This window comes from Lontra canadensis, unplaced genomic scaffold (assembly GCF_010015895.1).
Source record: "Lontra canadensis isolate GAN:19392208 unplaced genomic scaffold, GSC_riverotter_1.0 scaffold7, whole genome shotgun sequence".
In the NCBI taxonomy this organism is placed as follows: domain Eukaryota; kingdom Metazoa; phylum Chordata; class Mammalia; order Carnivora; family Mustelidae; genus Lontra; species Lontra canadensis.
In genome coordinates this window covers 4,977,604-4,988,021 of record NW_022631001.1, presented here as the reverse complement: position 1 = coordinate 4,988,021, position 10,418 = coordinate 4,977,604, and the positions used below count along the sequence as shown (strand labels likewise).

The window sequence follows — 10,418 nt, the reverse complement described above, 5'->3', positions numbered from 1 at the left end:
CCTAGTCACCCAAGAGGACCAGATACCAGCCACCATGTTGATAGGGGCAACTCCCGCACCCCATATACTGCCAGAATTATTCAAAGTAGCCAAGCCTAAGCCTGTTTACCGTGCCTTGCCTGTTTTTTAATTTTTGTTTTTGTTTTTTTGTTTTTTGTTTTTTTTCCCCCCAGTGGAAAACACAGTAAAGGTGCTTGCCCTCAGGGTCTTCCCTTTTCCCTCTGTTTCCTGATTGACCCTGGTGCTTCTCCGTGTGTCCTTGCATGGTGTGGGATGCCCTTTCTTCTTGGAAACTGAGAGCAACAAACTCTCTCCTGAGTGGCAATTGCCCCTGATCTGTTAGCCTTACCATACTTAAATAATAATAAAACCTACCACAATATATACTTCTAAAAAGTTTAGCTTTCTAATTTCCTGATCATAATAGTTACGGGAGCAACCGAGAATTGTGGGAAGGTTCTGGAGCCACCTGTGTTGGTGGTATTATGGGATGCCACTTTTTCTTGGTTGAATAAATGGCCTCTGTCCAATATAGAGAATGTGTGAGCAAAGCCAAACTTTGACTGCATTGACAAAAAGGAAAATGTTCTTCTGCCCATTTTTAAAATGTTTTTATTTTACTTTTTTAAAATTTTCATCCTTCATCTGTTCATAGAACATCTATGAACAGATGAGGGATGAAAATGAAAGCTTATAACTTCACATTTCGATCCATTTGAACCCATTGTGTGCTGTCCTTGGCCATCCAGAATCTTCATTTCCTTTTTGATATTATGAAGGATAATAAATAACAACACAAAAAATAATTTTTAAAAAGCCAACATAAAACAAACTTTACTGAGTGCTCTATGTTTCTTATTTTGAACCCTGCAACAAACCCTAAAATGTAACTTTCGTTAGCAACTTGTGACAGATGAACAAACAGACATTTATGAAGGTCACAGAATTTGTGTTGAATCACCTAGCCAATAACTAATAGAAGCTGGATTCAGGTAAGTATGCTTTTTTAGTGCTAGCTTAAAGAAGACAAGCTACCGGTGCCTGGGTGGCTCAGTGGGTTAAGCCTCTGCCTTCGGCTCAGGTCATGGTCTCAGGGTCCTGAGATCGAGCCCCGTGTCGGGCTCTCTGATAGGCGGGGAGCCTGTCCTCCCCCCACCCCGCGCCTGCCTCTCTGCCTACTTGTGATCTCTCTCTTTGTCAGATAAATAAATAAATAAATCTTTAAAAAAAAAAAAAAAAAAAAGAAGACAAGCTAATGTCTGGATGTCAGGTCCTTTTGTGCTATGAACTCAGTGATTTTCGCCTGTGGAGGATTCATTAATTCTTTTTGTTTTGAAAGCACATTGCTTATGTTTCAAATTACACATCACAGTCATAATTGTCTTAGAGATAGGTGTACATACATCACCAATTCAATTAGCTTGTGGGCTATATGGGAGCAGAACTCTTCCTCATCTTTGTATTCATCACAGTACTTAGCCCAGGGCCTTGAGCTTATTAAGTATACAATGAATATTTGTTGAATTGATGTGAATTAAGGATCAAATGCATTAATGCATGTTAAATCTGTTTGTAAGGCTCTAGCCATGTGAAAGACAATATGATTATTGGAGTCATAATTATTGGAGTCATAATCGTATTGATTAGAGGAGGAAGAAAGTGTGTGTGTGAGTGTGTGTGTGTGTGAGGGGCCCATTCTACAGACTTGCAAATTTTTTGAAAGTGAAATGAAATCATCAAAATATGAATCGTGGAATTTTAATTTAAAATAGAAATTTGCTAGTCTTTTCTAAATTTCCACTGAAACTATTTTAGAAGGTAAAGGGAAAAAAATGAAATCTTAGAGCAACATTGAAGGTGAAGACTCACGGAAAAAAAATGCCAAAATCTGAAGGAAAGTTATTTGAAGAGGATAACTGTGCTTTTCTCAGTTAGTTAGACCTAGTTACAGATAAGAGAACAACAGTGACTAAAACACAAGGACACTTATTATTTATTTACTAAACAAATAACATGAAATTAGGTGTTCCCTATGTACTTCAGTTGCCTAAAATCAACACCAAGACACCAGGCTCTTTCATTTATTTTTACTGCTATTCTCAACGTGTTGGCCTTTGTCCTTGGGTTTTCATCTCATTGTCCCAGGGTAGCTGCCACAGCTCCAGATAATGCATTCCAACACAACAGTATTTCAAGCAGAAAGGAAGAGGGGAGGGAAAAACATAAACTGTTTCCTTTCCTACTTGTGTTTATAAGGGGGAAACATCATCCTGACCCCCATGGAACGAGCCTTCCCTAGATTTCCCTTTATGTCATTACCTGGAACTGGGTCACATGAGCACTCCCTCGTTCATTCATATTCAAAGGCAAATAGAATCACTGTAGCCAATAAGAAGTCTGGGGAGAAGCACACTTTGCACTCATGTACACATGCATGCATGCATGCACAATCATGGTCCTTTTAGCAACGAAGAATGAGAAAATAGCTGTTATATGAAGAGCCAGTGATGCCTCTTATAAAACTGGATTGAGAGGAGAATTTATCCTGTTGAATGCTTTGTCTCATAAAACATGGCAGCCCTATTTATCTGGAAGAACATTAGAAGATAACTTCCTCCCCACCTTGATGTCTGGGCAGACATCCTGGACCAAAAAACTAAGCAAATCCCCTCTATTCTTAAGATTTGCTATTTGAGACTCTAAGTTCTCTGATTTTTTCATATTTCTGAATTCAAATGCACCCTGTTCTACATTTTTAAAAAGACTACAACTTCTAGAAGACAACAGACAAAATGTAGGAGAAACTAGTTATGGTATCTTATATTCTTAGAAGTGTAGCATCCACAAGTAAGAGACTGTATTTGGGAATAAGAATTGGCTGAAAATGGTGCATTCTGGAGATTTTAGCATTTCATGAACTTCACTGCTTCAGAATATTAAAGCATCAAGCTGGGGAATTCTCTGAAATCCTATCTTCTGTTCATGAAAAGAGCACTATAGGTGAAGGCATGCTATATCTTGGAAATTGAATACATTTTAGGCATATTAATATGTTTATATTAATATTTGAAAAGGCAATTTGATGAAAGAACCTGCAGATTGACTGTGAGTCAGTCCAGTGACACCTACAAATCTTTCCTCTAGTCAATGATTTCCTCTTACTTGAGTAAGACAAGGGGAAAAGAAATAACATGTAGGGTTTATATTTAAATATAAGGGAACATCACACCAAAATTTGGAAAAAACATGCCTTTTAAATGATCTACTATAGCTAATAAAAGAATAAAAAATGTTTGTTTTCCAGTGTGTAGTATTTGACACAGAGTAGTCATAAGAAGAGAATAGTTAAGACAATAAAATGAGATAAAAATAGAGATGCATGATCTAAGGAAGTATTTCAAGAAAACATCCTAGTGTCATCTCTGTGAGAAAATTTCTCAGTCTTCTGGGCTTTACTCAGCTGATTCTCTTCTGTCTCCTTACATTTCCTAACACTAGGAAATATTTTTCTTATACCGTATCTGTTGCCACAAAGTTTAGATGAAATTTCTTCACTTGTTTGATGATAATCTAACAGCAATGTTTGTTAAAATAGCTGAAGTTTCACAAACTTGGGATACTATGAGAGGAGAATTTAAATCAAAATACATCAGTAAGGAAATGCTAACTTATCCTTGAAGTCATAAATAATCCTAACCTTTAAGGGCTTAAAGTTATAAAATGTCTCACTCATGCCACATGTCCATCTTGGGTGGGCAAGGAGAGCTATCTCTGCTTGACTTCATTCCAGGATGTAGGCTGTCAGAGCAGTTATTATTTGGAACACTGCCAGTCATCATGGGAAAGGGAAAAAATGACCTTTGGAAGGTCATGCCTTGGAAGTGAAATGCCCTAGCTCATAAGTGATTTGTTACTTCTATTCACAAATAATTTGCCAGATGAAGTTTAATAACCCTAGCCAACCAGAAGGAGGCTAGGAATATAACCCTACTTGTGATCGGAAGGTGAGAGACTAGAAGTATGTAGTGGACATCACTCAAGCAATAACATTCTACTTTTTGGTCACAAATCTTTGGCTCATTCTTTTCTATATGCAACATCTATTCTCTCTACATGAGAGAAAATTAAAAGTTCTATCCAGTATAATATCAAGTTATTTTCTAAGTTCTTTGGGTGATTCACTGTGGTTTCTAAGTTGTGGGCTGGAGGGAGAGCCACAGTGATTTCTTGATTAGGTCTAGTTGTGGTTCCTCTTGATCCATAAATCCATAGATCTGAGAAGATTAGTTATATGTTCTCTCCAGCCTAATATACTATGGTTGAGCTAAACATTCTTGTTTGGAAATGGAAAGAAAGGAAGACTCACAGAAGTCATTGATTTATAGCAATTCTGAAATTCTACTAGGCAGAATTTGCAATATGCAATTTGCAATATTTTCCTGGGAATGTGGACTATTTTTTGTGTTAGTCTTGATTCTGGTTCCTAGGATGGCCCCCCGGTCCATTATTCTCTAGGCCCTTAGCTCTACTCTGTCTGAGCTTCTTCCTTTCCCACTCTTCTCTTTGACTCCATCTAAAAGTGAGGATTAGAGAATGTGCTTTCCCTTTAATTGAGCAGCCTATCTATCAGTCTGCTTCCTTCACAAAGAAGCTTAGGGGCCCAAGAGTCATTTTAAGTCTTGAAGGTTCAGTAATTTCTTCCCCATTCTCTGTCCCCTCCTCCCTCACAGACTCTTGGCTTATTTTACATTACAGGCATTTTTAAAACAGCCTTCTTATTTATTTGATTCCACTCATTCTATTTGACATTCTTTCTCTGTCTCTCCATCTATAGATATATCTATAAGTATATGTATATGTAATCTATCTATCCATCTGCATCTATCCATATTTACATAGCCACACTTGAGGCTTTTTTCTCCTTGAACAATTTTGATATATTGAATGGATTTTCCAGGTTTCATCTCAACCTAGTCAGAGACTTAAACAAAAACACATCCTTAAATCAATGCTTGCTATTGGACTAAGGTTTATTTTTTTCCTATTTGGAATTGAGAAATTCTTGCTTCTTCCAACACTGAGTCCCTGAGAGTATAGACTCTCTCTATTCTCTGTTATTCCTGTCTACAGCTGGACCAGTTCTGTTCTTTTACCTTTTAACTTTGCAAAGTGCAACAAACATCAGTTGGGACACATTGATAGTATTCCAATCTCTCCAGAGAAATACAGCTTCATTAAGTGAATGATCTGTCTTATAAATTATTGCATTTGATGTGGTGGTAAATGTTTAATAGCCAGCTCTCCAGAAAAGCAAAAAGCTGTGATTTGTGGCATTTCCCAATTTCATTGGTATAATTCTCCCACCAAGGCAGATTCAAGTTACTGACATAGCTTCATTAAACATGGAGTTGGGAAGAAACCCTTCCATCATGAGCCAACTCCAGCACCCCACAGATTGCAGGTGATGGCCCTGCCCAGTGGTTTGCCATGCTTCACATAAAGCATCATCATTCCAGTCTTTCTCACAACATGCTGCCTAGCCCAAAGCCAATGTCATATATTTTAGATTATTTTTATGACAACTCTTGGACTTCTAGGTACCACTTTCTGTATTGCTTAGAACAGGCAAGGTTATGCTGCAATGGTAGACAAGGCTATAATCTCAGTGATTTCAAACAAGAAAGGCTTGTTTCTCATTCATACCATCATGCTCGTCACAGCACATCTGCCACCTATGCTCTATCTCTCTGAACTTCAGGACCCAGACTGTCAGAGCAGCACTGCCTGGCACATTGCACAAAGCCTTTTGTGGGAAAAGGGAGCTACGGAGGGTGCAGTACTAACCCCTAAATGAGTTGTTCTCAGAAGTGACTGTACACTTCTGTTCACAACTTGTTGGCTAGAACTAGTGATGAAACTGGAAGGAGGAAAAGAAGGAGAAAAAGAAGTGAGAATGTACCTGGAAGCAGAAAACAGAAAATATGTGGAGGTTAACATTGATAGTTATCACAATTCTATAACAGTAGAAGAACAAAGAGCCACACAATTTATGCCTTTTTCCAAGCAACTTGCATATTCCCTTCTTTTCCATCTTATATAGAAGTTTTAATGAATAAAAAACTAAGAAAATACACAATAGCAGTAATTATCTTTTACCAAGCTCATCTTCATATCATGATCTAATAAAAATATTTGAATATTCATGTGGTATCTCTGCCTAAAATCAATATATACTTTGATATCAAATAGATTAAGAAAACACACATATGTGAAAAGGCATAAGGAAATAAAATTGCTATCACTGAAACCTTTGAATGTTGGTTTTCTGAGTTTTTAAAATTTTGCTTTTTTCAAATTTTATGTTTCACAGCTATGAACATGTACTTCTTTTATAATGAGATAAACTCAGATGCTAAAAAGTTTATATAACTCTGTAAAATCTATTTTAATATAGCTATGCAAAAAAAAAGGGTTGAAAAACCTAGATAGAAGTCATCAAAATATTCTCAGTGTTTGTTTCTGAATATGACTTTATAAAGTATTTTTGTCTTTTCTCTTTTCATATTTCCTATGATTCTATATTATTATTGTATTTTAAAAATAAGAAATGGGGCACATTCACCCTCATTACTCTTTATCCTTGTAATTCATTGTAATTTTATTATTATAACTATAAAAATTGTATTTTATTGAAAAAATTTTCTTCATTATTTCTACTGCTACAATATCTCTACATTTAGTGTCTCTCATTTCCAATGACATACATATATATAAATAAGAATTGTGTATCTCTGCATCTGTGTACTTGTCTCTAAATATTCTTCCATTTACGTTCCTTTGGAAATCTTAGACCAAACCGGAAGGTGACTGCACATCAAAACTCAGGTCTTGACTCCAATATGTATAAGACCCTGAAAACCAAATAGTAAGAAAACAAATGACCCAATTAGAAAATGGTGAAAGATTTGAATAGGTATTTTGCCAAAAAGGATATGTGGACAACAAGTAAATACAGTTGTTTAACCAATAGGAAATAGGCCAATATTAGCCAATAGGAAAATTCACATTAAGGCTATCATGAGATACTACTACATTCCTATTAGAGTGGCTAAAATTAAAGGTACTGACAATGCCAAGTGCTGACAAGGACCTAGAACATCTGGAACTCTCACCTATTGCTGTAAAATGGTACCATCACTCTGGAAAACAGTTGTCTGGCAGTTTCTTACAATGTAAACATTGCATGGGTAATAGGACCCAGGCATTTAAACCCCGAAGGACTGAAAATTTATGTTTATTTATTGCAAATCTATTTATAATATCCAGAATTGGGAGCAACCCAAATTTCTTTCAACCTGTAAATTTATAGACAAACTGTGGTACACTCAGACAATGGAAGACTACTCGGCAATAAAAAGGAATGAGCTAGTAATACACACAGCATCCTGGATGGATCTCATGGACTCTAAGTAAAAGAAGGCAATCTCAAAAGTTTACATACTCTATGATTCCATTTATGTAACATTTTAAAAAACCCAAAACTACATTGATAGAGAAGTATTAGCTAGTGCCATGCATTAGGGGTGAGGAAAGTTATGATTATATGGGATAACAAATGGGAATTTGTGGAGGTGACAGAAAAAGAGACTTAGTCAAATGTCCCCTATTTAAAAAAATTTCCTTAGAAACACCTGTTGGCCATTTCTTTTCACTGTTCCTTTAATTTTCAATTAGCAATAATCGCGCCTCGGATAAACCTCATTGGCTACGATACTGCCACTGCGCAAAGCTTGTTCCTTTAATTTTCATTATGGAACTTATGACTACTTAAAATCATTTGTATGTTTACATTCATTGTTTCTGAATTTCTCCCCCTCATTAGAAAGTCAGCTTCACAAGTGAAGAGTCCTCGTCTGTCTCGTTTTCCACTGTCCTCCCAGGATTTCAATCAGTGCCTGGCCTGTAGGAAGAACTCACATATTCCCTGCTGACTGAATGAATAATAAACCATTGGTTTATTTGGATCAGGAAGAGTGGTCATCCACAGGAGTAAAAAGAGCGCCTGTGTCTATAGGCAAGAGTGAATTCTTCCCCAGACTTAATGTTCAGAGAAACCACATCAGACATCAGATCTGAAATACTTGCAAAAGCCTGAAAAGGGAAGGTAGGATAAGATGTCCCAAGTTTTCCAAGGGTAGGTATTACTCAGGACCTGATTTCTAAAACTGAACAATGAGAGAGTGGACTCTGCTCTCACTCACTTTAGGAGGTCATTGTTCCGGCTAGAGTTCAATGGGCATTTAGGACAAAAATCCTGCTGCCTCCATTGTCTCTGCTACTGTAGTCTCATGATAAGGTTGCATCTCTGGATGTTATATAGATTCTCCAATGCCTGTTTTGCTACCTTACAAGATCACAGTGGGTATGTGGGGGCTTTTTGAAGGTCCCAGAGGGTGCTACTGTTCTGTTTAAGGAATTATGATGTCAGTTCAGAACAATGCTTGCTCCCCTGCTCTGGAAATAAAAATGCCCTGGGGCTTCAATGAACCACATAGAGCATCCCGGATAATGCATGGGCTCTTTAAACATTGATACACTTAAAGTCCTGCAAAGCAGCCTCATTAGACTCTATAAGCTTGTTAAAACGATGAAGACTTGTCCATTGGTGATTGCCTGCCTCCCTTAAAATTTGTAATGTAAGGCTTATGATGGCAAGCTCTTTTTTTATGATTTTATTTATTTATTTGTCAGAGAGAGAAAGAGAGAGAGAGAGAGAGAGAGAAAGAGAACGAGCAGGGGATGTGACAGGCAGAGGGAGAAGCAGGATCCCTGCTGTACAAGGTGCCAGATGTGGGACTTGATGCTAGGACCCTGGGATCATGACCTGAGCCAAAGGTAGATGCTTGACTCACTGAGCCATCCAGGCACTCTGATGGCAAGCTCTTTGAGAATTTTTGGAACATAAAACAGTGCAGGCACTTTTTGAAATGAACGAACATTTTTGGAACTCCTTTTTCAGAGCTGCATTCAGAATCCATCTATGGCCTGGATAAGCAAATCTGCCTAATGATTTCTTAGTCACAGGTTGCCTGCAAGTTTCTGCACTTAGTGCATTGTTGCTAGAGCAAAGTCATGTCCACATCATAACTTTGCTTACGGATAGTCTTTTTGTATACCTTATTACAGACAATAGAAGATGGGAAACATAAACAAATCTAAATCCTTTTGAATGACGCTCTCATAAAACTTGACTTCAGTTTAGTATCTAGGGATGTATTTGGGGAATGAGCACTTGGCAAACTGCCTTATATTTTGTTGTGGTGTGTAGCACAGACTAGCTGAAATTCCAGTCTTTAAAAACCCTGGGGGAAGAGTACAAACATGAACTATTAGAAATCCTTAATTATGTCTCCTGAGTTTACTCTTCTTGAAGTCTGATTGCCAGAAATATCCCTACCTTTAACATTAATGTCTTTTTATTTTTAACTAACATATCAGAAACATAAAGGAAATGTAAACCACTTTGGGTGTCTAGCCAACATGATTCATTTGGCTTCTGCTCACTGCTGATAGTAGCACATTTATATTTCATGGTTTCTGAATTCAGAGTACTATAATATCCAGATGTGGTCGACTGCTTTCAGGAGCAGATGATAAACAACATTGTCCCTTGAAGTTGGAGAGCAATGCTGAAGAAAAGTCCATTCAGCAGCAAATCAAAAGATTTATATTAAGTTGGAAAGTCATATTAATTTGCCTAGGTATCCCTGATGCTGGAGACTTATTTGTAGAGAAAGTAGAAAGCGTTATATGAAGGTGGGGATTTACACTCTGGCCTGGAAGGAGAATGGCATCAAAACAAGGAGAGAGACTTGATATAGAATTTAGAACTAATGTTTGAAAACTCTATAGAATGGAAAACATGGTGTCAACAGCTCACAACCCCATTAGTTTTGCCCACTGAAAGATAAGTTTGGAATTTTGAAATGCTTCATGATCTAGAAAAGTCTTCACTAAAGACACGATGGTATTAAATTATAATAGAGTTCCTTCTATGAATTTTCTAGAATATGATGCTTTAACATGCCATTGTGAGACAAGTGTTCACACTGCCAAACAGTTTTCTGTTGCTGAGGGTAATTTTGAGTGTTGCTGCTCATGGTGATTGTGGGCCTGGGGATACTGCAGCAGAATGATCTAACACATGTGTGAGTGTCTGAACAGGCAAGGAGTTCTCGATATATTCAAGATATCTTTCTTTTTTCCGTTTTTGCTTTAATTTATATTTATACATATGAAAAGAATGTTCTTTATCATTTTCTTGCAACCAATTTTAAGCCCGAAAGGGATATTTGCTCTTCAGTTTTGGCAGGCGTACTTACAGAGTGGAGAGTAAGTAGATAAGAAACTTTCTGCTT

At 37.1% G+C, this 10,418-nt stretch overlaps 1 pseudogene; it reads right to left on the bottom strand.

The window, feature by feature from the left end:
* Positions 1–7,665: 7,665 nt before the first annotated feature.
* On the bottom strand, positions 7,666–7,791 carry LOC116865445 (annotated as a pseudogene).
* Positions 7,792–10,418: the final 2,627 nt, after the last annotated feature.